This window comes from Dermacentor andersoni, chromosome 9, assembly GCF_023375885.2.
Source record: "Dermacentor andersoni chromosome 9, qqDerAnde1_hic_scaffold, whole genome shotgun sequence".
NCBI classification, from domain to species: Eukaryota; Metazoa; Arthropoda; class Arachnida; order Ixodida; family Ixodidae; genus Dermacentor; species Dermacentor andersoni.
Genome location: NC_092822.1, coordinates 76,916,772 through 76,944,283, shown reverse-complemented (window position 1 = coordinate 76,944,283; position 27,512 = coordinate 76,916,772). Strand labels below are relative to the sequence as shown.

At 45.4% G+C, this 27,512-nt stretch overlaps 1 protein-coding gene across 3 annotated transcripts in view; it reads left to right on the top strand.

The window, feature by feature from the left end:
* The window catches only part of LOC126528280 (glycine receptor subunit alpha-2-like), a 154,291-nt gene that overhangs the window by 41,362 nt on the left and 85,417 nt on the right, over positions 1 to 27,512 (top strand). Inside the window, exon 1 of one of the 3 annotated variants that reach the window (XM_050176173.2) lies at positions 25,250 to 25,724. The exons of the other annotated variants lie outside the window; for them this stretch is intronic. The gene's annotated coding sequence lies outside the window, so the exon portion shown is untranslated. Of the gene's footprint in view, positions 1 to 25,249; positions 25,725 to 27,512 lie in introns of those variants that run through there. 3 annotated transcript variants of the gene reach the window in all.

Sequence of the window (27,512 nt, the reverse complement as noted above, 5' to 3'; positions counted from 1 at the left end):
AGCGGCACACATGCGCAGACTTGGCCTAGACGCGTGCGTAAGTGGGCCTTCGGTGGCTCTCCTAGATAAAGAAACCCGGTTTTTATTAACCTATGATAGTTGATTTTTTGCCCCTTGGCACTTTTCACAGTCATCTAGGGTGCTTTCTGCCACGTTTTTTTTATTTTTATTTTGTTCATAAGTATGTACAGGCAGGCTGCACGCAGATGTGACATTTTGCTGCTATGTGTATCATGGTAATAAACCTCTATTGCTAATTACCGCTCGTCCTGTTCACTCCTTCGTCGCGCCCCATCTGAAGTCACTGTTCTTTTCCTCTTTAAACATGTCCGACCAACTGGTCCAAAGTTCCCCGCTCTTGAACCTAAATTTATTGCATGGCATTCGCCTAACGCCGACTCGCTGAATGCACTGCGTAGCCCTTAACCGAGTAAAAAAAAGAAATTTTGCCGTCGACATTGTCAGTCTTCCTAACTGTGCCATCAGAACGTGGGACAAAAGCGCTTGCACTAATGTGGATGGGTGTCCTCAAGTGAAATATTCCGGTTGGCTGAATGGCAATAATGTATTCCAAAGATAGCGAAGGATAAAAAAATAACGTTCGACACAGCAACTTCCTACACATTCACACATTAAAAGAAGGCTGCGGGGTTCCTTAGGTACTGACGAAAGCCTAGTGCTCTTTTTTCTTGTAAGATGTTTAACATATGTATTAGATGAGGTTTCTTTATTGAATAGTAAGTCCGTAATTGAGGCACTCATTTTTTGCTTGAATCCCTAGGCATTGATATAAACTGGCAGTGCTTGCCTTGCTTTGAATATACTTTATTGCAGCCGACGTCGGAAACGTTTTTACGTTTTGCAGGGCACAGAACGCTCCTTTCAGTAATTCAAACAGGTCGAGAAAACAGGTCTTCTGGATAATTCAAAGCTGCAAATGGGATCTTTTGGCGCTCTCGGTGCTTGACTATTCCATTAGATCGCTGTGCGAAGTTAGGTTATTCGTAATGTAAGATGTCGTTTTCTTTCGCATCCAACCTACACGTGTCCTCGCTTCCTGCGCTGACAGAGAAATAAACTATACGGCAACTTGTCGAATTGTTAGATACGCACATGAAAGACCTGTGTCTACGGCTGTAACCATTTGTGCCCAGACATGCTGGGAACGCACGTCAGGGCCTTGCAAAAAAACCGCCTAAACAAACCCATGAAAAGAAATAAGGCCAAAGAATAGCTGCATGGAGCCATTTCCATGCAGTCTGATCATCGAATGCGAGTGCCTAGAGAAGAGACTTTATCATCATCATCATCATCATCAGCCTAGTTACGCCCACTGCAGGGCAAAGGCCTCTCCCATACTTCTCCAACTACCCCGGTCATGTACTAATTGTGGCCATGTTGTCCCTGCAAACGTCTTAATGTCATCTGCCCACCTAACTTTCTGCCGCCCCCTGCTACGCTTCCCTTCCCTTGGAATCCAGTCCGTAGCTCTTAGTGACCATCGGTTATCTTCCCTCCTCATTACATGTCCGGCCCATGCCCATTTCTTTTTCTTGATTTCAACTAAGATGTCGTTTACCCGCGTTTGTTGCCTCACCCAATCTGCTCTTTTCTTACCCCTTAGCGTTACACCCATCATTCTTCTTTCCATAGCTCGTTGCGTCGTCCTCAATTTCAGCAGAACCCTTTTCGTAAGCCTCCAGGTTTCTGCCCCATATGTGAGTACTGGTAACACACAGCTGTTGTACACTTTCCTTTTGAGGGATAGTGGCAACCTACTGTTCATGATTTGAGAATGCCTGCCAAACGCACCCCAACCCATTCTTATTCTTCTGGTTATTTCAGTCTCGTGATCCGGATCCATGGTCACTACCTGCCCTAAGTAGATGTATTCCCTTACCACTTCCAGTGTTTCGCTACCTATCGTAAACTGCTGTTCTCTTCCGAGACTGTTAAACAGTACTTTAGTTTTCTGCAGATTAATTTTCAGACCCACCCTTCTGCTGCGCCTCTCCAGGTCAGTGAGCATGCATTGCAATTGGTCTCCTGAGTTACTAAGCAAGGCAATATCATCAGCGAATCGCAAGTTGCTAAGGTATTCTCCATCAACTTTTATCCCCAATTCTTCCCACTCCAGGCCTCTGAATACCTCCTGTAAACATGCTGTGAATAGCATTGGAGATATCGTATCTCCCTGTCTGACGCCTTTCTTTATAGGGATTTTGTTGCTTTCTTTGTGGAGGACTACGGTGGCTGTGGAGCCGCTATAGATATCTTCCAGTATTTTTACATATGGCTCATCTACACCCTGATTCCGTAATGCCTCCATGACTGCTGAGGTTTCGACTGAATCAAACGCTTTCTCGTAATCAATGAAACCTATATATAAGGGTTGGTTATATTCTGCACATTTCTCTATCACTTGATTGATAGTGTGAATATGGTCTATTGTTGAGTAGCCTTTACGGAATCCTGCCTGGTCCTTTGGTTGACAGAAGTCTAAGGTGTTCCTGACTCTATTTGCGATTACCTTAGTAAATACTTTGTAGGCAACGGACAGTAAGCTGATCGGTCTATAATTTTTCAAGTCTTTGGCGTCCCCTTTCTTATGGATTAGGATTATGTTAGCGTTCTTCCAAGATTCCGGTACGCTCGAGGTTATGAGGCATTGCGTATACAGGGTGGCCAGTTTCTCTAGAACAATCTGACCACCATCCTTCAACAAATCTGCTGTTACCTGATCCTCACCAGCTGCCTTCCCCCTTTGCATAGCTCCTAAGGCTTTCTTTACTTCTTCTGGCGTTACCTGTGGGATTTCGAATTCCTCTAGGCTATTCTCTCTTCCACTATCGTCGTGGGTGCCACTGGTACTGTATAAATCTCTATAGAACTCCTCAGCCACTTGAACTATCTCATCCATATTAGTAACGATATTGCCGGCTTTGTCTCTTAACGCACACATCTGATTCTTGCCTATTCCTAGTTTCTTCTTCACTGTTTTTAGGCTTCCTCCGTTCCTGAGAGCCTGTTCAATTCTATCCATATTATAGTTCCTGATGTCCGCTGTCTTACGCTTGTTGATTAACTTAGAAAGTTCTGCTAGTTCTATTCTAGCTGTAGGATTAGAGGCTTTCATACATTGGCGTTTCTTGATCAGATCTTTCGTCTCCTGCGATAGCTTACTGGTTTCCTGTCTAACGGCGTTACCACCGACTTCTATTGCGCACTCCTTAATGATGCTCATGAGGTTGTCGTTCATTGCTTCAACACTAAGGTCCTCTTCCTGAGTTAAAGCCGAATACCTGCTCTGTAGTTTGATCCGGAATTCCTCTAGTTTCCCTCTTACCGCTAACTCATTGATTGGCTTCTTGTGTACCAGTTTCTTTCGTTCCCTCCTCAAATCTAGGCTAATTCGAGTTCTTACCATCCTGTGGTCACTGCAGCGTACCTTGCCGAGCACGTCTACATCTTGAATGATGCCAGGGTTCGCGCAGAGTATGAAGTCGATTTCATTTCTAGTCTCACCATTCGGGCTCCTCCACGTCCACTTTCGGCTAACCCGCTTGCGGAAAAAGGTATTCATTATCCGCATATTATTCTGTTCTGCAAACTCTACTAATAATTCTCCTCTGCTATTCCTAGAGCCTATGCCATATTCCCCCACTGACTTGTCTCCAGCCTGCTTCTTGCCTACCCTGGCATTGAAGTCGCCCATCAGTATAGTGTATTTTGTTTTGACTTTACTCATCGCCGATTCTACGTCTTCATAAAAGCTTTCGACTTCCTGGTCATCATGACTAGATGTAGGAGCGTAGACCTGTACAACCTTCATTTTGTACCTCTTATTAAGTTTCACAACAAGACATGCCACCCTCTCGTTAATGCTATAGAATTCCTGTATGTTACCAGCTATTTCCTTATTAATCAGGAATCCGACTCGTAGTTCTCGTCTCTCCGCTAAGCCCCGGTAACACAGTACATGCCCGCTTTTTAGCACTGTATATGCTTCTTTTGTCCTCCTAACCTCACTGAGCCCTATTATATCCCATTTACTACCCTTTAATTCCTCCAATAACACTGCTAGACTCACCTCACTAGATAGCGTTCTAACGTTAAACGTTGCCAGGTTCAGATTCCAATGGCGGCCTGTCCGGAGCCAGGTATTCTTAGCACCCTCTGCAGCGTCACAGATCTGACCGCCGCCGTGGTCAGTTGCTTCGCGGCTGCTGGGGACTGAGGGCCGGGGTTCGATTGTTGTATTCATATAGGAGGTTGTGGCCAAGTACTGCACCAGGGTGGCCAATCCTGCTCTGGTGAGAGAGTGCGTTACCGGTTCTGGTCACCGGGATCAGGCCGCACTCCAGGCCTGTTTGTGCAATTTTCTCAACACACGGTTTTTTTTTTGTATTTTCCGGTGGAGAATAGCGCGGCACCGGGATTTGAATCACGGTCCTCTTGCACTGGAGACGGATACTCTACCGTCCCCGTAGGAGTTAAATTAAAAATTGATTTATGGGGTTGTACGTGACAAAACCACTTTCTGATTATGCACGCCGTAGTGGAGGACTCCGAAAATTTCGACCACCTGGGGTTCTTTAACGTGCACCCAATTCTAAGTACACGGGTGTTTTCGCATTTCGCCCCCATCGAAATGCGGCCGCCGTGGTCGGGGTCCGATCCCGCGACCTCGTGCTCAGCAGTCTAACACCATAACCACTGAGCAACCACGGCGTGTCCCGCAGGAGTTGTACGCCTCATTTAACCTACAGTGGTGCCCTATTTGGTCAGTCAAGGTGGACCAATCTGAGCTCGGTTATACCGCATGGATGGCACTCGGCTACAGAACCTGGTATTTATGACCTGCACATGTGAGTGTGAGGTCATACATATTTGAAGATATATATCGTTCTTTTTTTTTTTTTTAGGAGGGTTCCGTACAGTGATAAAATAAAGGAAAAGACATTAAAGAAAGAAAAAAAAAGAAAAAGGGGCGAAAAAAAAAGGAACATAACAGGTGATTTGAGCTCGTGACCCTTCGATGTTGCCCGGAAAGATAGCTCACTCGGTTGGTTCGTCAGGCCCCAAGCTACTTTCAAGCGCCACAGCTCCTGCTCCGAGCCTCACACTTACGTGGAAAGAGACTCATGTTGTCCGCGATAGTCGGTTCTAGGAAAAATGGCCGCTCGAGGAGAAGAGCGAACTCGAGCGGCTTTAGAGGCTAGGAAAACTGCCTTAAAATATTTAGACTTGAGGGAAAGCTTCGTTAACAAACTATAACACGGCAATCAGCACTCGAATACGACGAGAGAAATTACTGAGACGTGGAAAATTCCCTTGAAAAAAAATCTGGTTTGCGAGACAAATGCTTGTATGTATTGAACCTCTTAAAAGATGAGGGGGGGGGGGGGAAATATGCGCTCACCGAGAAGGCATCGTCAGTACGAGACATCCACAAGGCACCTTACAGAGATGTGGAGAGCTTCGCGGCCGGAACGAAGCCTCCCTTCTCCGCCGGCCAAGAGGGGGAAACGCGGTTTCCGATCGCTCAAGGTTGCGCGGACAAAGCATAACTCTAGCGTCTAGGAAAAGCTTAACCAGGTGCGATGGCGGCACGCATAGCGTGGGAAGCTAGCCGCCAGAATAACTATACCAAGGACTGCTGCTGATGAGGGCGAAATACCTTCGTGTAATTATAATAACCCTAATAGGACTACTTTCGAAAAAAAAAAAAAGGGAAACGGCCCAGAGGGCTATACTACGAGAGCTATGACTGATAGTTTTCTATATATATATATATATATATATATATTCATCTCATCTATGGGATCGCATGCACGCGCTGTTGCTTTGTCTCTGCGTGTAGTATAGTTAAGAGAGCCAGTTTAAGGGCGGAGAAGAAGAAAGAAAAGAAAAGCAAAAACTGCAGCGCCGTGGTTTTAAAGCGCACCCGTGGTAGAGAAACGGAATGCGATATAAGCGTGCGTAGCCATGATACGCACACGACAAACTGCCTTAAAATATTTAGACTTGAGGGAAAGCTTCGGTAACAAACGATAGCACAGCAATCAGCACTCGAATATAATTATAACCCTAATACTAATTGTAAATATTCATCTCATCTATGGGATCTAATGCGCGCGCTGTTGCTTTATTCTGTGTGTAGTAGTTGAGAGAGCCAGTTTAAGGGCGGAGAAGTGGGAAGGAAAGGATAGTCTCTGAAGCAAACTTGCAGCGTCGTGGTTTTAAAGCGCAACCGTGGTAGAGAAACGGAAGGCGATATAAGCGTGCGTGGCCATGATACGCACACGACAAACTGCCTTAAAATATTTAGACTTGAGGGAAAGTTTCGTTAGCAAACGATAGCACGGCAATCAGCACTCGAATATAATTATAACCCTAATAATAATTGCAAATATTCATCTCATCTCTGGGATCTAATGCGCGCGCTGTTGCTTTGTCTCTGCGTGTAGTAGTTGAGAGAGCCAGTTTAAGGGCGGAGAAGTGGGAAGGAAAGGATAGTCTCTGAAGCAAACTTGCAGCGTCGTGGTTTTAAAGCGCAACCGTGGTAGAGAAACGGAAGGCGATATAAGCGTGCGTGGCCAGGATACGCACACGACAAACTGCCTTAAAATATTTAGACTTGAGGGAAAGCTTCGTTAACAAACTATAACACGGCAATCAGCACTCGAATACGACGAGAGAAATTACTGAGACGTGGAAAATTCCCTTGAAAAAAAAATCTGGTTTGCGAGACAAATGCTTGTATGTATTGAACCTCTTAAAAGATGAGGGGGGGGGGGAATATGCGCTCACTGAGAAGGCATCGTCAGCACGAGACATCCACAAGGCACCTTACAGAGATGTGGAGAGCTTCGCGGCCGGAACGAAGCCTCCCTTCTCCGCCGGCCAAGAGGGGGAAACGCGCTTTCCGATCGTTCAAGGTTGCGCGGACAAAGCATAACTCTAGCGTCTAGGAAAAGCTTAACCAGGTGCGATGGCGGCACGCATAGCGTGGGAAGCTAGCCGCCAGAATAACTATACCAAGGACTGCTGCTGATGAGGGCGAAATACCTTCGTGTAATTATAATAACCCTAATAGGACTACTTTCGAAAAAAAAAAAAAAGGGAAACGGCCCAGAGGGCTATACTACGAGAGCTATGACTGATAGTTTTCTATATATATATATATATATATATATATATATATTCATCTCATCTATGGGATCGCATGCGCGCGCTGTTGCTTTGTCTCTGCGTGTAGTATAGTTAAGAGAGCCAGTTTAAGGGCGGAGAAGAAGAAAGAAAAGAAAAGCAAAAACTGCAGCGCCGTGGTTTTAAAGCGCACCCGTGGTAGAGAAACGGAATGCGATATAAGCGTGCGTAGCCATGATACGCACACGACAAACTGCCTTAAAATATTTAGACTTGAGGGAAAGCTTCGGTAACAAACGATAGCACAGCAATCAGCACTCGAATATAATTATAACCCTAATACTAATTGTAAAAATTCATCTCATCTATGGGATCTAATGCGCGCGCTGTTGCTTTGTTCTGTGTGTAGTAGTTGAGAGAGCCAGTTTAAGGGCGGAGAAGTGGGAAGGAAAGGATAGTCTCTGAAGCAAACTTGCAGCGTCGTGGTTTTAAAGCGCAACCGTGGTAGAGAAACGGAAGGCGATATAAGCGTGCGTGGCCATGATACGCACACGACAAACTGCCTTAAAATATTTAGACTTGAGGGAAAGTTTCGTTAGCAAACGATAGCACGGCAATCAGCACTCGAATATAATTATAACCCTAATAATAATTGTAAATATTCATCTCATCTCTGGGATCTAATGCGCGCGCTGTTGCTTTGTCTCTGCGTGTAGTAGTTGAGAGAGCCAGTTTAAGGGCGGAGAAGTGGGAAGGAAAGGATAGTCTCTGAAGCAAACTTGCAGCGTCGTGGTTTTAAAGCGCAACCGTGGTAGAGAAACGGAAGGCGATATAAGCGTGCGTGGCCATGATACGCACACGACAAACTGCCTTAAAATATTTAGACTTGAGGGAAAGTTTCGTTAGCAAACGATAGCACGGCAATCAGCCCTCCTACACTGCTTGGTGCCTCCAGAGAACAGGAGCGCACTTGCAGGGCCTAATGGTCGGAGGGAACAGCAAACCCAGTGGCACCTTTCGCTTCCTCTAACCTAACCTTGTCCACGATATGCCCCCTTCTTCTGCACACCCTTCTCCTGAGACTTTATAAAGAGCTCTAAAAACGGCGTCTCGCCATCCGAGGTTCATAAAGGCGAGTGGATCCTGCCTAACTAATGTTGCTCGCACAGCGGGTACTTTACATTTATGTTGTTATGCCGTGCAATGCTCATATGCGTAGTTTGCGATGAGATACTTTACTGTCTACTGCTGATGAGTAGTTAACAGGGCAATGTCAGTGATTGGTTGAACCACAGGTGCAAAATATTGGCCGGGGAAATTGCGGAATATATTTGCATAGCGTAAGTCGCAGATACAATTTCTGATAATTACTTTGCTGGGGCACCGTTAGTTTACCTGGACCCACATGATGTTAAAATTTCGCAGAGCAGCGCAAAATGTGCAAGTTTAGTGTTTATAACGCGCCAATAACCGTGTAGTTATCCGCATATAGACATGCACCCTTCAAGAGAGTTTGTTTATTATTTCGTCTTCCAGCGCTCACTGCTGCCCCCAGTTTTCGTGAAGTCATCCCGCCGACGTAACCGACCGCATCAATCCGGCGAGCCCAGCCGATGCCACATGTATATAAACCTGCTTTCAGGAACGCGCATGGTCCTTGTATTTTCAGCTAATAACTTTGCTACTAACAACGTTTATTGAAGTGGCATTCATTTCCTCCGCGACACTGTAAACATCGGAACGCACAAGTTTGTGCTAGTTGGGGATCTATGACTTAGTCAAGTGCACAACAAAACGACAGACAGAGAACAATGTGGGTATGCGCCCATCTTATTTTTTTTTCTTTTTGTTTTTTGCTGCGCGCTACCCTGTCCTACAAATTGCAGACTCCTATGACAGCGCATGAAGCGCACAAGCGCTCTATAGAGTAAGTAAGTTTTCTATGAGAGAGAGGGTTTGCTTATGCTAATTGCGAGTTGTCAATCCACTGCATGTCTTGGAGCCTGGCTGTGAGAGGTTTTCTTTCTACCTAGCGAAACCATGGAAGCCTTGCCATAGGTTAGGACGTTGCTTGTCGAATATAAAGTAAGGCTACAGGAGCTCCAGATTGATATGTTCGTCATAGAGTGAATCATTTTTTTTTGCCGTTAGATTATTTACAAACAGAACAAAGTAATACTGCGTATGCGCGAGCTTTAGGTTCTTCATAACACTGAATTTCCACTGCATAATTTACTTGGTTTTTCATGAATGTCTGAAAAATCCTTGCACAATTCGGAAATGTTAGTCTATATTAACCAAAGAGTATGTTTATCGAGAATCCGTGTGAGTAGGGGTGCTTGTTTGGTAAGATGACTGCATACTTGATATATCGAAGCCTGCATTGTAAATATGAATATCCATGTTGTCTTATTATCTTTTCTACATTATATGTGTTATATTTCCTTTTCTTGCTACTTTTGATAAGACACGTAAAGCTCTAGGTGTTTTAACACAGAATGGAAGTACGGTTTGATAGCGCACATTAAACTGTGTTTTCCGTGTGCTTATTTTCACAAACGGAGTGCGAGAAGCCCTTTGATGGATTTTTTGCATGTTAGTCCGCTTCCCACTCGCATCGTAAGCTTAGTCATGACCGGCGTCCGAAACGGCTAAAACTGGGCTGGTTGGCTAATTTTCATTATCACGTGTCGTTCAGGGAAAGATTTTGCCACCGGGAGCGCATCTGCTTTTCGTAATCCAACGAACTAATCGAAAGTTTCTTCTTTCCCGCAGAATTTAATGATGTGAGGAATATTGGCGCTTTTTTTTTAGGTTTTTACAATCTGTCTTTCAACATCGTATCTCAGTCTCGTAGGTTTGTTCTCCCTAACAGATAGAAGCGCCAGTCCTAAACATGCATGTCGAAAAAAAAAATGAAGCAGGACTCACCGCGTAATCCCCTCGAAAGACGTTCTTTCCGGATTACCTCCCACGCTTACACTTCAATTAACGACGCGGTTATAGAGATGTAAAATTTCATAATCTTATAAGGACGTGAAAAAGAACTGATTCCTTTCATGTATTTTTTTTAGAAGTATATTAAAAATTGAAAAAAATGACGATTGAGCAGAGAGGTATTACAAACCTAACACATTTATTTTTCTAGCACTGAAAATAATATAAGCGTTACATTATTGCATCACAAATGTCCCAGCACAGCTTCCGGGTTCAAAATCTAGGCATTGATTTAACCTCAAAACGTCACGAAAAAACATTTCTATCAACCTGCGTTCATTTATTTTAGCTCGACACGTGAAGGCTTCGCTGAACAGCAGACAAAAACTTCCAGATATTGAGGTGCAAGTGCACGTACGCAAGTTTTTGCACGCGATTCTCTGCGAGCCTGATGCGTAACTTGGGGCGATACGACGTAAGGCTATTCCAAAGTTTTCTATTGCAACTCTGCAATGAGCGCTCCGCCATTTGTCAAAAACTTTTTTGCACCACCCCAAATTCTCCTTTCTGTCACGCGACGTCACGAAAACCGTGATAGCTCCCCATGTGATATCATGTGTAGGCACCGATTATGCATGATTTGAGTCAACAAAAGAAAAATAGTTACTTCTGATTCAGCGCCTTTTTGCCCTTAGCCCTGTGCTATTTGTGAAAAAGTTTTCCGGTTCCGTCCGTTTCACCTGCCTGTCACGTGACGTCTCAAAACCGCGAAAACTCACTGCCTCAATGTGACGTGTACGCGTTAAAGATGTCTTATTATGCAAAAAAATGCATTTTTTCTGAATAGCCGCACGCTGCCCCTCTCTGAAAGGAATAAAAGATGCCGGCTGCCGATCGCTCAGGCTCTGGCTACTCGCACGTGCCCGAGAGCTTGGGCTTATCAGCGTATAATAAACCTTTTGTGTGTGGCCGTGTAACGTTTTCGAGCACTTTCGGCACGTTTACCACCTCGCTCTGCCAACTATTTGCTGAGGATGCGTTTTAGCGGCATTTTTAACCTTTCATTGCATGCCGTTGCGATTTTCGACGAGCCACCGCAAGCTAAGCAACAGAAAGCGGGCGAATCGCAGACGCCGACAAAGGTTATCGATTTTCAGTGCGCTGGCTCGGCCCCATGGAAACCCTCCCCACTTCAATGGGCTTAACACCTCATGGCAGCCAATTTCAAATGAAAAACCTCTCAATGTAGGCAATATTATTCATTTTGAAAGCAAAGTCAGCTCATATAATCTAGGAGAGCGTTTGATTGGGCTGCTCAGGCAACGTTGCGGGTCACTGCCCGATGCTTGCGTCAGAGGTGACGCAAATTTGACATCAGGAGATTGTAATAAAAAATATTGGGTCAGTTTTACGGTATAGGGTGTGCAGATTCCTAGAGTCGGACCAGTTTCTTTCACGTACCGCAGAAGAAGGGGGAATCTGCCTTACAGGACAGGCGAGGGGGCTAAAGGGTTGGTTGAAGCAAAGTCCTTGCCACCACGTGGATGGACCAAGGGGCTTCGCAGACTCCCAAATTCCTTCTTTTGACCACACTTTTAGATACATCGAAAGGAGTCGCATCGCAACTGCAGAATTCGGCGTGGAAGGCTGAGTTTTAATTCTTCTTTTCTTTCCAATTTTATTCTGCTTGACAAAAAACGCAAAAAGGAACCGTTTCTTTTTCGTAATTTTCAATGTTTTCTTTTCACCGCTTACATCTCTACACGGTTAGTGCTTCATGATATCTTCTTTTACGTGAAGTCACGCTTTTATTTTGTGGAAAATGCGGGAGTAGGAAGCAGTTGGTACAACTTATTCTTCAAACCTATTGATCAAAGAAGGCCGTAGGTTGTTGTTTCTTTTTTTTTTTTTTACAGAAAGTCGGAAAACCTTTGTTTGTCGCACCCGCGCACACACATAGCTAGATACTGCGTATGTCACTGACAATTACTTGCAATTCATCAAAATAAGAGATTCGAGAGATAATGATCTGAAAAATTTCAGACAGGCACCGTCAAGAGTACTCTGCTGGCACACTGTTTTCTCTGTAAATAATCTGGGACCGCAATAAAATTAATCCTATTAGGCTAGAGCTAGTGACCCAAGTTGTCTGACAGATGAGGTCGCCAGGCACGTGCTCATGGCCGTAATGCGGTCATACTCCATTTATTGTCGTCACTCGAGCGTTGTCATCGCACTCTCATAACGCCGTCATCGCCACGCGATCGTCGTCGTACAGTCGCCATGTGTTCGTGACGATTACTTGCGATACATCAAAATTAAAGATGCGAGACAGAACGATCTGGCTAAGTTGAGACACGCGCACTCAGAGTGCTCTGCTGGGACAAAGTACTCCGCTGGGACAGAGCTTTTGGTAAGGTGAAATTGTAGACAGCCTTGACTGTGAACATATCCATCGAAGGTGGTCAAGCAAAGGCAAAGAAAGACCTACACGGCCACCGTCGTGATGCCGTCGCGGTCACTTTATCGCCGTCACTCAAGCTCGGTCATCGGCCTCTCGTCATGCCGTCATCGTCTCACAGTTGCCGTCGAACATCCGTTGTCACGTCTTCGTCGCAGTGCTATTGTGGTCGTTCCTCTCTCGTAAATCTAACTTCACCAGCTGACTCTCGTCGTGCCGTCGTCTTCATACCATTGTCGCCATGCTATCTCATGCTGCCATTTTATCATCGTCACCATTTTAATAAGGTCATCGCATTGACACTATGCCGTGTTTGTCATGCCGCCTTCGTCAATTCATACACGTCATTTCTTCTTCGTCATGGTATTGTACTCATGCTGTCGTCATACACTAGCAATTGTGACACCGTTGGCATGCCATCATAATCCGTGCGTCGTAGTCAGACAGTCGCTATCCGTTGTTACCTTCGTCGTCGTGCCATCGTGGTCGTGCCGGCGGCGTCGTTCGAAATTTTTAACCCAGTCTTCGTCAAACCGTTGTCCTCACGTCATCGTAATGCACTCGTCGTCATTCGGTTGCCATTCTGTTGTGGTCACCGTCACGCTGTCGCCTTTAAACGGTTGGCATCATTTGGAATCGTCATCTCATAGTAATCGTACCGTCGTCGCCATATCGCCTTTGTCGTTCTATCGACGTCATCCCTTCTTCGTCGTTCCATCGTTTCCCACTGCTTCCACACCACGCAGTCGCTGACATGCCGCCATGCTCATGGGCGACCTTGGCGAACGAGTGTCATAACAAAGTGAGAGAACACCAAAGCATGTTGCATATAGCAGAAGCAAAGGGAGTTTCACAATGACCACTTCAGATGTTAAATAAACAAGACTTCAGAAATACAGTGTGTTGATAAATTGCCCGAATGCTAATCGCATTATAATCGACAGACATCGTGAGATGAGTTCTGGCGTAATATTTATGTTTCATATGCATACCTGGGCCAACCCTCACTCGTACGCATGCCCCGTATGCTAAAGGCAACGACTGTAACAATAGACCGACGCAGTCAGTTTGTCTATGTGGAAACTTTGCATGCACGTCTGGCTTATAGCGCAAGTAAGGCACTTGTCCTGTCGTTTTCTCTCGGGTCGTCGTCCTTCTTCCACTATTAAGTCAAGCAAAGATTGTGCTACTCTTTTTTGGCAGTTGTGTACCAAGGTTGTTTTGTACTGTAATTGAAGACAATCCTGTCTTCATTCTGAGCTCGTATTTAGCTTCCGTCCGAAAATATAATAAATTACGTGTATAGGCACAAATAAGTAAACCAACTAAGAATTAAATATAATCGTTTATGATATATGATGTTCCGAGACATTTAGTTCGAAACGCTGCAATGAAAGCTGGCCCAACCATCTAAAGTACTTTGGGAAAGTTCTATACGTAAAAATACACAAAAAGGCACTTAGAAGTTTCTAAAGCAATGGTGTCGGTTGCCGGACACTTAGCTCACGCGCAAGCTTTCTTTTTTCTTGTTTCGACATATTTATTGCGACTACGTGTAGCAGTTAAACATTGGGTGTCTCCTGCACCATCGCCGATGTAACCGAAAGGGAAATTACTCGCGAATAACTAAGTATTTTCACACGCGTCATTTCCCGGTGCGCATTCGCACCTGACTTATAGCAAAGTCCTGGATAATACCACTCTTGCTAACACTGGCAAACGGCAGCTGCGCTGTTACTTAATGATAACGCTCATATGCACGCGGCGTTCTACGGGAAATTCGTTTGGCCAGGAGCGCCTCGCAGTGGAGCTTGCGAAATGTACATTTCACTTAATCGCGCACGCATTTGTAACGTGTTAAATTGTTTTCGGCACGATCCGCCGCTTTTGTCTGCTCAGCCGACAAGTCACGCACCGAGATGCGTTTGGCCCCACTCCCGTGCTTCCATTCAGCGCGGTCGGTGACCTTTCCCAATAAAGGGCGCCTTAGCAGCGGCATTCCCTCAAAGGAGAAATTGCTTTCGCACCCCAGCACTGGCGCAGTGCTCACTTTCAGTAGTCGCCGAACCAGAGGCGATAGGTAAAAAAAAAAAAATGTTCATTACGCTCGTAAGCGGGCGCACTGTAGATGTACGTGACTTCAGGCTGTCTTCGGAAGATTCTTCTCCTTTTCTGGTGTTCGTCTACACATGCGGGAATAGCGCGCAATGGCTTCGGGAGCAACTGTTGCCGTGGCGGTTGCCAGGTATGTCCCGCCTTCTGCAATAAGAACGAGGGAGAGGGAGAAGAAACCGAAAAGTGGATTGCCATTTGCAGATAGCATGTGCTCCCGTGCCGAAATATTCCTGAATCAGAGCATTCAGAATATCAGAATCAGAATATTCCTGTAGTCGGAGCCTGAATCACTCCGTCTACACATTACAGTAATATAATTTTTTTTGCAGTCAATTGAGCATGCTTGAAAAATGTTGGCATTCTACAGAAACGCGGCTGACGTAATCCTGTTCAGTGCCCTCTTCAACTATTCGCACGATCTTTTTAGATGACCTTGTCTGATAAATTGTTTATTTGGTTCACTCCATATTAAATGGTTAATTTAGTCGGGAGATAATAAAAGCAGAAATTGCTTAGTCATCAGAAACATCCAGGCGAGCGAGTTCGATAAATATACAGGGTGTCTTTTTTTAGGTTGCGCAGAATTTCTAGAAATCGGCTGTCCCAAATAGCACAATCTTAACGTTGGACCCTGATTAGCGCGACCATTACATGCATGAACAATCAACATGCGTAAACGACTAATTACCACAAATCTATTAATTCCGTATTTAACCAATCATTTCAGGCACTTACAGCAATTTACGAATTGTAAGTGGTGAGTACGCAAAGCATGTGTAGCCGAAACGAATTTTCAGGACATCAGTTTTGCGATATTCATTTACAAATTTCTAAGGAAATACATTCAGGCTGTAGCTACTTTGGCACTTCAACGCAGAAAACAGCCTTTATTTTAAGTAACTGTAAAATCAGTGCAATATTGCTGCATCTTTGACTCCGCGTATCCCTAAACTTGTGCCTCTTTTAAACGGACACTAAAGGCAAATACTGAGTCGACGTGGGCGGTTTAAATGCCCTTCCAGAAACGTAACAATGCTTGTTTCGTGCCAAGAAAAAGCTTAGTTTACCAGAAAATTGCAATGTCAAGGGCCCGGATACCTTTTTCAAAATTCAAACAACCCGCCACCTGACTGGGGGAGCGGTGACGATGCATACGCCATCACCACCCTTTGCTGCCGTCTGTGACTAAAACGGTGCACGACAAACGGCCGTACCGAGCCAAGACAGAGCGGTGGATTCACCGCTGTAGCTGCTTATTGGTAAAGCGGCGTAGACCATTCGGGCATCCCGTGACATCACGTGGAAGTTGAATTCTCTGCTACTTGCAGTTTGTGCGAGTTTCGCGAGCCAGCAAAACCAGCACAGCACTACGCGATAAGGAAACTACTGAAACGCGAAAGCATGGACGGCGGGAGTCGAGCGAAAACGAAACTTTTCGACCGCCCGCGTCGTTGTCAAGGGAAATTTCAATGAGTTCTTTTTCTCAAGAAATGAAATAGATAAAGAAATGGACAAGTAGCATTTTATTTTGTCTTGTAATACAAGTGTTTTTTGTTTGTTTATTTGTTTTTTTCAACAATGGGTAGAGTACTAGTGACAGAATTTAACTGAGGAGTGGTTTCGTCATCGAGCGAGTACTTGGATATCCCGAGGGAGTCTCTAATCATGCCCTGCATTCACTTCAATTTCTCGATTATTAAGGCTCTGTTTGCGATAATGTTTACGCCTTATATTCTCGAGCACTAATCTATCGCTCTAGCTTGACTTAATATTTGCCTTAGGGACCCTTTAATTTTTATGCGGACACACAATAAAGCTACATGTACAGCTTTGGCCTTCACGTTCAACTCTACAGGATGGAGGTGTCTTGAGGCGTATCCGATGCATTTCTCATTGAGAATGTCAATTAAGTAAAGTCGAATTGCGCTCTTCTGTTTTATTGGCTATTACTGTCACCCCGACCAAGTGAGATCAGGATTAAGCGGGAAACCATGGAATATGATTGTCCCGAAGGGACCAAAGCGTTTTGTTGTTGGAATGTCTTGCTTGCCTGTGGTCGGTGGTCGTACTTGTCGTGTTTTGGATGAAGCAGCTTATCGGGGCGCCCAACTCCTAAGACGTACATGGAATCGCTCCATTCGTAGCCATCTCTGTAGTGTGGAGAAACGCGGCAACGCAGAGTGCTGGCATAACAAATGCCGCAGGGGCGCATCGCTTTTGCACAGACTGAGTGCAGGTGTATATCTGCCGCGGTGAAGATGGCATCTTCACTGGCAACACCAATCAGTCGACTGCACGCGCTGCACGTACTCCTCGGTTGTGCACGCTACCTCTGCCACAGCTTCCTCTCCTCAGGCCTCCTATGACTTCCCGACTCCACATTTCCTTCACTGTCTTCCAGACTTGTACAAGCAACAACTTACTTGTAGTTGAGTACATTGAGTGGAGTTACTTGAATTGAGGACGACGCAACGAGCTATGGAAACAAGAATGATAGGTGTAACGTTAAGGGATAAGAAAAGAGCAGATTGGCTGAGGGAACAAACGCCAGTTAATGACATCTTAGTTGAAACCAAGAAGAAAAGGGCATGGGCAGGACATGTAATGAGGAGGGAAGATAACCGATGGTCACTAAGGGTTACAGACTGGATTCCAATGGAAGGGAAGCGTAGCAGGGGACGGCAGAAAGTTAGGTGGGCGGATGTGATTAAGAAGTTTGCAGGGACAACATGGCCACAATTAGTACATGGCCGGGGTAGTTGGAGAAGTATGGGAAAGACCTTTGCCCTGCAGTGGGCGTAACCAGGCTGATGTTGATGATGATGATGGCATGTATACAATTACATTTGTTGCAATTTCGTAGCTGACCGGATATTCTTCTTTTTTTTTTTTTTTGCTCGATAATGCTCACTCTGGGTCCCTTCGATTCACCTTGGACTTAGTGAACTAATTCCTGCCAGTTCGGTGCTAGATTTTTGTGCGCGCAGATGCGGCACGGCACCTGCTGCCCGAACGCTGCGCTACCTTTCTGACGAGTGCAACTCGCCCTTCACCAAGTGTACACTGAGCGAATGGAATGACGAAGTGCCGCAGCTCGTGAACTAGTTAAGAAACTGAAGGCGAATCCCATCAACCTTTTATTTCAGTTACCCTTTTCACTTGTCGATGACATGGAACCAGCTATGTCACTGACAAGGCAATCTGTTAACAGGCAATGCGGCGTGCCTCAGTTTGGTACAAACTAATACATAACACATGTGGCTGTGCCGCGCATCAGTTTTGCAAATGCCTATGCTCGGACAGGCGAACCCGGGCGCTCAGTCGTTATTTCCTCTTAACGACCACACGTTGGTCGCCGAGTAAAAGCAGGGATGGCGTGGATCTCCGAATGGTAATGCACTGAATTACCCACGGACGATATTTACTGCTGCAGTAGCTGGGTGCCGGAAAGAAGGTTGACTACATCAACAGACGGACCGACTATCCGTCTATTGTCTTACGCTGATGATGACGTTTGTAGTCATCGACAATACATAATAACCATTCTGTCGTTATCAAGCCACTCTGTCACCACATGCATCGCCATTTCGTGAGCGGTAAGAAAAGTTAAACTTATCCACAACCATGGGGACTTGAACCCACGGCAGTGAAGCCATGTGCATTGGGGAGCCGAGCGGACGGATAACTGCGCTGCCGCGCAACAGCAGTGCTGGGCAATGAGTGCAAGGCATTAGGCTCCACATAGACGCTCCTGAGAGCCATGGAATATGTGCGTGTAAGTCGCAGGCCGGAGCAAGCAGTATACTGTGGTGGGCGAGAGTCACATAATGTGGTATTGTACAGGAATTGTTCTTGACAAGGCGGCGGTGTGTTTGCGTGCGATTCTCCGTTGCCACGCTCGTCACCTGCACAAAGCAGGCGCATATTGATAATGACAAGCCTCAAACATGGCACATGCCCACAGTGGAGGTCGCCCCAAAAGTAAGGTGCTTGGTGGAAAACAACGTCGAAACCATCGACAACGCCAATGCCAACAGCGACGAAGCAGCGGCAACGCTAAATTGTTTACACAGAAACTCACTGGATTGACAGTCGCTAAGTGCCCTATAAAGCAGCACTGCAAAAGCGCCGGGAACCAAAAAAAAAAAGAAATAGCTCAAATCTCGCAGAGAGCACTGCCCGATTTTTCTCGTGACATTAGTTGCAGCAGACGTTTTCAACAATCGAACCGTCAAGCCTAAAAGCATTGAGCCTTTAACGCAACAACTGCGTGATTAGCTGTGTTCTAAATATGGATTTACAGAAAAAGCACTGGGTTTAAAACTTCTGTAAGCAGACCAGGTTTGAAGGTCATCTCGAAGGATATGCAGCAGTGACGTTGGACAGATACGTGCCTAGACATTGTTCTAACGAGCAGTGAAAGCAAATGAATGTGACTGTTTTACACGAGAGAGACGAATTGAAGTTACGGCAAAGGCTGTACTGGGAATGACGGGGTCGCTTCACGACGCCAGAAGTTATACTTGTGTTGCCAGCCCACAGTCAAATCGACGCATTAGGCAGATTTTTTTCATTATTTAGAAAAGGTATAGCAGTGTTTTCGGGGTTTTGTGGAAAGGGATCAATAGAATTCAAATTTTGCTCACACCACGTCTCACTCAATTTATATCACTATGCAACACTGGAGGTAACGTAGTATCAGTATTATATAAGAGATGCTAGTCTCGAATCACTCATGGCAGACTTAAAGAGGGGTGAAACCACGCATCAGCCGCCACGGTGATTTAGCGGCTACAGTGTCGCGCAGCTAAACACAAGGTCGCGGGATCGAATCCCGGCCGCGGCTGCCGCATTTTGATGGGGAGCGAAATACAAAAACATTCGTGTCCAGTGCATTGGGGCCGCGTTAAAAATCCCCTGGTGGTGAAAATTAATCCGGAGTCACCCAATCTGGTGTGCTTTATAATGAAATCATGGTTTTGGCACGTAAAATCCAACAATTCAAATTAATTCAATTCAGAAGCGTGCATCACCTGTCATTCTTTCCAACCGTCGTCTCAACGCTCGTTCCCCAGCTGTCTCATTCCACGCGAAACGTACCAGGCCCGTAAAATGACGATCGCCGTTTCTCTTCGAAAAATTTAGCACATTCCCATGGTTATTGTGTGAACGAGCTCTTTACCAAGTATTTCTTATGTGAAACAAAAGTTTTTGGTGACATAAGCGCACTTTGAAGTTTCCGTGAAGAAGCATATGCCGCTGAGAAGTAAATATGTTAAGCTCAAGTGTTAAACTATAGTGCAATATGATAACCCTTATTTTGGAATATTCTGCTGGCGCGGCCCTTTCATTTTGCTTCATTGGTGCACGCATTTATAAATCTTCCTTGCGAGGAAGATTTATAAGAAGAATATATGAGCAATGAATTGTGCATGTTCCGAATATTTTGCATAAATTTTGGCAGTGCTTAAGCCGCACTATATTGATCCTTGTTCCTGGGGCGCTATAACGTAAAACTATTCCAAACTTTTCTATTCCAATTCTGCTATCAGCCCTCCACGATTGGTCAAAAACTTTTTTCGACCACCCCCAATTCACCTGTCTGTCACGCGGCGTCACGAAAACCGCGATACCTCCCCATCTCATATGATGTGTACACACTGATTATGCATAAACTGACAGAAAAAAGAAAAACAGTTATTTCTTATTCGACCCCTTTTCGCCATTAGCCCTCGGCTATTGGTAAAAAGTTTTCGGGCTGCACCCACTTCACCTGCCTGTCACGCGACTTCACAAAACCGCAAGAACTCACCGCGTCAAAGTGACGTATACGCGATAAAGATGCATTAATATGCCGAACAAAACTGAATTTTCTTCGGAATAGCCGCAGGCTGCCCCGTTCCGAAAGGAATAGAAGATGGCTGCCGCCGATCGCTCAGACGCTGGCTACTCGCACCTGCCGGAGAGCATGGGTGTATTTACGTAGAATAAAACTTCTTCCGTGGCCGTGTAACGTCTTCGAGCACTTTCGGCAGGTTTACTCCCTCATTCTGCCAACTCTTCTTTGCTGAGGGTCCGCTTTACCGTCATTCTTGAGCTTCCGTTGCATGCCGCCGCGATTTTCGACCAGCCACCGCAAGCTAAGTAAGGGAAAGCCGACCAATCGTAGACGCCGGCACCACCCTCTTCATCTGGTTATCGACTTTCAGTGCAGTGGCTCGGCCCCATCGAACCCCTCTCCACTTGAGCGTTCTCCTCGCCTCTTGTCAGCCAATTAGATACGACAAGCCGCTCAGTGTAGGCAATGTTATTGGTTTTTCAAGCAAGCAAAAGTGACCTCCTATGAACGAGGAGAGCGTTTGAGTGGTCTGTTCAGACAACCCTGCGGGTGACCGCCCGGTGCTTGCGTTGGCGGTTACGCAAATTTGACGTCAGGAGATTGGAATAGAAACATATTGGAATAGCTTTACGTTATAGGGCCCCTGTAGGCATAATTTCTGCTTAAAACAATTGCACAATGAAAAGCAGTACCTTTTTAGAAAATAACCTTAGAAGTAGCCGAAAAGGTACTATTTTGGGATCTTTAGACAGAATTAAGCAATAATTCTAAGATCGTGAGATGGAATTCCAGTGGCGGAGGCCGCAATATAATAGGGGCAATAAGCAAAAAACACCCCTATCCCGTGCATTAACGGCAGGTTAAAGATTCTCTGGTGGTCAAAATTAATCGGTAGTCCTCCCTACGGCGTACCTCATAATATAGTCGTGACTTTGGCACTTAAAAGCTCCGAATTCCATTGCTTAAGGATGAGCTCGTCACAAATCCGTCCCTTATATTTCCACACACATTGATCACCAGCATAAAGTAGCAGTTCCAATTGAGAACTCTAAGGGTTATCAGTAATAGTTTATTACTTCGTTATCCCTAGCACCTATTTGCATTGTAGTCACCTTCCACATGGCGTTCCGTCATTTGCATTAACTCTTGTACAAGTGCTGTTGCAAACAATACCTCAAATTGAGCATGAATCTTGCATATTTGCGTTGTGTGGTCGTCAGTTGTCGTATTTTGTTCTACGTTTGTTTTTACGGTATTCTCTCTATTAGCGTTGTGCTCGCTTACTTGGTAATTATCTGTGATATTCAGAGTAATTGAGTAAATAGGAAATCGTGCAGATCCAATGCACATGTTAGACAATGAAGCGAAGCTTTCCTGTAGCGGCTAATGAATTGCTATAAATTGGCCCATTTCCTTCATGCGTCATCGGCGTTTAGAAAATGGCGCACGCCTGTATTCCCGCGCACCCGAGCACTACGGGAACTGTTGAACGTGACAAATTTCGTATGGACTTCCGTTTCTTGATTTCTGCTGATTTATTTAGTTTAACTGGCTATTTCTTGGTAAATTCCATGTATTTGGTATGTGCCATAGTACAGAAATTATAACCATCGTCAATACGTGGCAATCCTCTCAACTAGCTGCAATCGAACCTCGTTAAAACGGTAAAACGAAGCTTAAGGGTAGCCAAAATTACTTCGTTATATGCGTTACTTCGTTATATCCATAGTTGTGACTTACTGGTATATATACTTGATGGAGTGCACAATTGTAAACGGGGAAATAAGAAGACAACATTGCGACCCGCCGAACCGCTTACATGGCCATGCGCCACACTAAAAGTAAAAACATAAATAACTAAAAGATTCTTCGGCGTGGGCAACACGCCACTAGCACCTGACGCAACAACCTTTATATAGATTCTTTCTGTTACAGTGTGATGGTTATTCGCGCCTGGTTTCCTCTTGGCTCGTCGCGGTCAAGCAGAACGTACTACGTGGCACACAACACATCGTTGCGATCGAGAAGGCAAGCGAACTTCGCCGCACGGGCTTGGCTGGGCTTGTTCGTGGCTTCCGAGATTGCAGCAGCCTGTGTGACCCCGGAGATTGCGCCGTGGGAGATCTCTGAGGCCAAGCGCAACGGAGGCTGTCTGCGCGGCGCGCCACATAGAAAGATAAAAGGGAACGTGGGGAACGTACTTATATTTCGCACTGCCGAGCAAAGCCGCGCAGCATGGCGCGACTCGCACAGGCTTGCACGTGACCCCCAAGATTGCGCCCGGGAGATCTAGAAATTAGGGAAATTGCGAAGGCAGCACCGTGTACACAATCTACTTGCTAGAAAGTGCACGATTGTCAAAGAACCCGTCGCAATAAAACGACCTAAAGCCATTCCCGAAATGAGGGCACGTATAAGTTACACAAGTCAGTCACAATGAACCAAGCTCACACTTGCGTACAGGTCAAGATAGAAGGAGGACAGTCCTTTTTTTTTCCTTCCTATGTAGCTCGGGAATCACTCAGCCACGCAAGCTTCCCTGCTGCCGGCTGCTCACATGAGACAAGATGGCTGAAAAAATAGGCCAAGCGTGACGAGGTACCTTACAATAACAAGTAACGGTTTAGCGTTTTGCCGCGCTTGTTTAGACTCTCCAGAGACGCCGCCTGGAAGCCTGCGTTGCTTACGCCTTCCTTTCTCGTTTGGTCGAGCCGGTTCAATGGAAGAAATACGCTCGCAAATACTGTTTGGATCTCACAACGATTTTGCCTTTACCCGTCAGTACTTCGGTCTCGCTTGGCCTACCATTCAACATGGACTTCAGTGTTCAGACATTTTTTGTGTGGCTTCCTTCCGTTTTCATTCGCATGCAATTCTTAACTCCCATAGGATGGTTCTCCTTCGGCCTTTTGTTTCGACGTGTGCCAAAGCAGGTTTTCCTTGGTGGTTTGCGCCAGCTGATGTGGCGTACAATTTCTCTTCGCTCCAGGGGAGCAAGTTCGGGCTTTCGTGTCTGGCCCTGTGATATTTACAGCATTTTGCTCTCGCGCGTACACGAGGTTCAAGCGAGACGAGGTCGGGGATACGGAGCTTCAAACTACGGGCACCCGTTTATGTAAGCTTGGTATTTTATTTCACAAAGTCTCTTGGCCATTTTCTTTCCTCAAACAAAATTCCGTTTATCAGAGCTTTCGGAAAGAGGAATGGAGATTTTTTTCAAGGAAGCTGTTGCAGCGAAGCTCTCTGCACAAAAAGCGCACCACCCATTTTTGTGGCAATTCAAGCTAAAATATTTCTTTGACAGTTCGTAGCCTACTGTACTGAGACTTATCTCGTGCGAGTGTTCGTAGGCTAGACACAAATCGAATCATCCAATATTTTATTTTTTAGATATGTAATGCTCTACCTCTCCGCTGCAATGCAAGCCCTTATTTGTTATTTCCTGTGGTATTGACGATCCTGCCATTCTGTCAATCCAGCTCAGCTTTTCTCAGCGTTTTGAAGTGTTCGCAGGCATTCTTTTCCTTTGGCGTTTGCTTGACTTCGCCATATAAGTAATCCCGCTACTTTTATTTATACGTCTTTATATTTCATATCTTATTCAACCTTTATTGATTCCGACATGGCTAAATGCAAGGAATGACTTCTGAGATATAACAGCAATATACCAGTGGTTGGAAACGGAAACACAGAATTAAAGCTGGGATATAGTTAGCACCCTCACAAACCAGAGATATAAAGACAGCACCACGCCGCAATATCATTTTCTGTTGAATGCGAATTTCAATAGAGAATTAGCAGTCTATATTATGGTGGGTGTGAATTTGGTGTAAATAGCACGCCTAGTTATTTGCTATTACCAGTGGCAACTATCCAGTGACACATACCAAGCAGCATATAAGCTGTTCCAAGAAGCGGGCTAGGAAGCGAGTTCTTCGTCCACTAACGAGAACTCGTACGGGCCCTAGTTCCAAGGGACCGAAGCTGGTGCGTAAGAGGTTCATTGAACACCTGCACATACAAAGTGGCACATGCGCAATGACCAAAGGTGGCGTGAAACAGGTTCATTGGAGAACAGCGCAGAACCTGTGTGACTTGCTTAGTGACCCAATTTGGTCCGACGGTTGGTTATGATCCCTGGTTCCCTCAGCACAGGAGCCGGCAGGTGCTGTGCCCATTAGACCATTGACTGCCCCGTCGAACAAGTTGGCGTGAAAAAAGTTTAGCATAGGACGAACATGCTGCAAGCTGAGTAAGTTCTCAAAGAATGCTAATCGCAATAACGCACAGTGATTATGATGCTATAGGAATGGGCTTCACATTGGGCGCCATGAAATATATTGCCCGTTCTGGCGGTGCTAAAGGGACTCTAAAGAGAAAAAACAATTTCTGATGCATTGGTCCATTGTTTCCATAGTATATTTCCCGAAATTCGTTCTCAATGACTCCGCGCACAGCAAGCTATACGAATTACAAACTCTATAGAGCTTACAAAGAGAAAAACGGAGCGTTCCCTTTCGTAGATCTCGAAGCCTCCACCACCGCGCAGTGCGTGAAGCGCTCCCTGAATCGTGGCGACATCTGTCGACGCGCGCGCCGGTCAAATTGTGGGGAAGGCAGCGCTGGCCGAAAGGGTGAGGAAAAGGAAGGAGGCGGGGAAAGAGGAGAAAGACGAGGGAGAGTGGGATGAGCTGCGCCTCAGGTTCCCGCGGCGGATGCTTAGCGGTAGCATTCGTTCGCGATCCTCTCAGCCGCGCGCATTTCTCGCGCCGCTCCGTGGCCCCGCGACCGCACCTCCGCGTGGCGCTGGGAAACTCTCGGAAATTAGCGATCGCTTCCTCCGAAGCTAGTTGGAGAGCTTGCGATGCCGTTAGGGTCCGCAGCTTCTCTTCGTTAAGCATTTCACCCCGCAGCGCCGTCCTCCACCATGATTGACGAGTTGCGCGCGTCGCGAGTTGCGTAGTCTACAGCTGCTCGTGCGGGACACTTTGCGCGTTTCGTAATTCAGGCCTCTATAAATATAGAAAAGGAAGAAAACAGCTGCTAGAATGCTGCAGCTGCTTCGTTCGTGCAAGTGAAGTAGCTTGCGGCCGTGACGTGTTGCGCGAACGGTGACCGTAGGACCGGAAGAAAGGCGTGAGCCATCTGTCACATGGGATAAAGAACGGCCGCCTGGAGCAGCTGAAGCAGTATTGTCAAACCGTATTCCACTTTCCACAGGTGAGAACCTGTCTTTCTTCTTTTCATAGTTAGTTCAACACTTTGTTTCTTCGGGTCTATGTAAGTTCTTTTGTTTTTGTTTGATTAATTCAACCATGCTAAGAAGTCGAAAAGCCTCAGGACCTGTCAAGCAACCAATCCTGCTAAGTGACTTCTCATAACGTTGTCTCTGTTGCCAAAACAAATATGTATATGGAAAGAAAGCAATTGCATATTTTTGCGCGAACTTTCTGCAAATTTGTACAGTACATGTTGCTCATAAGTACCCCTCTTCAATTTAGAACTTTTGCTATCTGAGGAGGTTTGTCCTATCAAAAGATCTGTTTCAACACTAAGCTCTTGACAAAAACCTACGCAGTAAGCGCGCAAAGTGCTAAGTGTTTGCCTACAATAATTTGCTAAGTACAGTTTATTCTAAGAGTAAGCAAATAGCCTGCCAGATGCTCGGAAAGAACTGTCGGGCAGTTAGAGCTTCCGCAAATAAAGCAAAGAAAAACGAAACACCAGAAGTCAATAACTAACCATACATTATTAAAACAAGTTCATAGCCTAAATAATAAAGAAGAATATGTAAACAATATAGAAAGATTATGCAATGTAGACAGACAAAATAGTAGCATGGTTCAAAATTCAAACCAAGAAGGAGCTTTGCAGTCGTTTCCAAAAGTTAAAAGGCCGCCACAGCAACCAAAACCTGAACTGCGCCGTATTGCACCCACTTCTACTCCTTTCATCCGCATCTGTCCCTGTGTAGCTACCACGAAGCTTCACCAACTCGCCCTCTTTCCGATTTTATTGAACCTGAGCGGTAATGAATCGCTAATGAATTTATAGTATGGTACTGAACAATTGGGCAGAATGACGTGGATGTAGTTTGCTCTGGCAATATTGAACTAATAGCATGTTCAAGAGTCACTAATTACCCTTGCGCAACTCGTAGAAGGGCTACGAATTTCGCCTAATTCTCATGTGCGTCAGGTGCTAGGCAAGTGGGGTCCATCTTAAGATGCAACCATTGCATGCATTCTGCATGTTCTGCTTTTGTCAGAGTTCGCGGGTAGTGAGTGCATGCTGGTTGCACCCGAATATGCACGTGACCACGTGGTGAGTTCTGCTGAGGGCGTAAGTGAATGTGGCGATAGGTCTTGCAGTCATGGAAAAGACGAAATACTGAAATATGTGGACGGAGTTGGTGTTCCCATCTGTGTGCTGATGATGTACGGGGTCGTTGGGATAAATAAGTTTAATGAGTGTCGACTTTGGTACCCCGTTGTACTGAATGATGCGATGTGCCGTTGTATTGTTCGCTCCATAACAATTCGGGTCCACGTGATCTCGCACAGGCTCAAAGGTGATGAACGTTAATCTGCTACCTTGACAAAAAATATAGCAAAATACTTGGGCGGCAGCTTCTTTGGTCGTATCGAATGTAAGTATTTGTGCTGACATTCTAATATTGTTTTAACGTGTTGTACGCTTTTGTGTATGCAATAGATAAAAGGACTCAACATAGGCCAGCTACTGGGGGTCTTCCAAAACATTTAGGCCATGAGCTGCTTTTTTTTTAGAGGTTGTCGTTAAATGTAGACACACTAAATGATAGATTTAGGTACGGCGCCAAGCTTCCTGACTTCTTTTGGCTGACAAAAATAATGTGACTGTGCTAGCACGCCTTCGAATTCATGTGTGGCATGATATGTTTCAAATCTCAGATAAGTTAATTAAGAACAGCAGTTTACCATTACCACGGAGAATATCTCCATAATAAAAGATCGAAAACCAAAAACT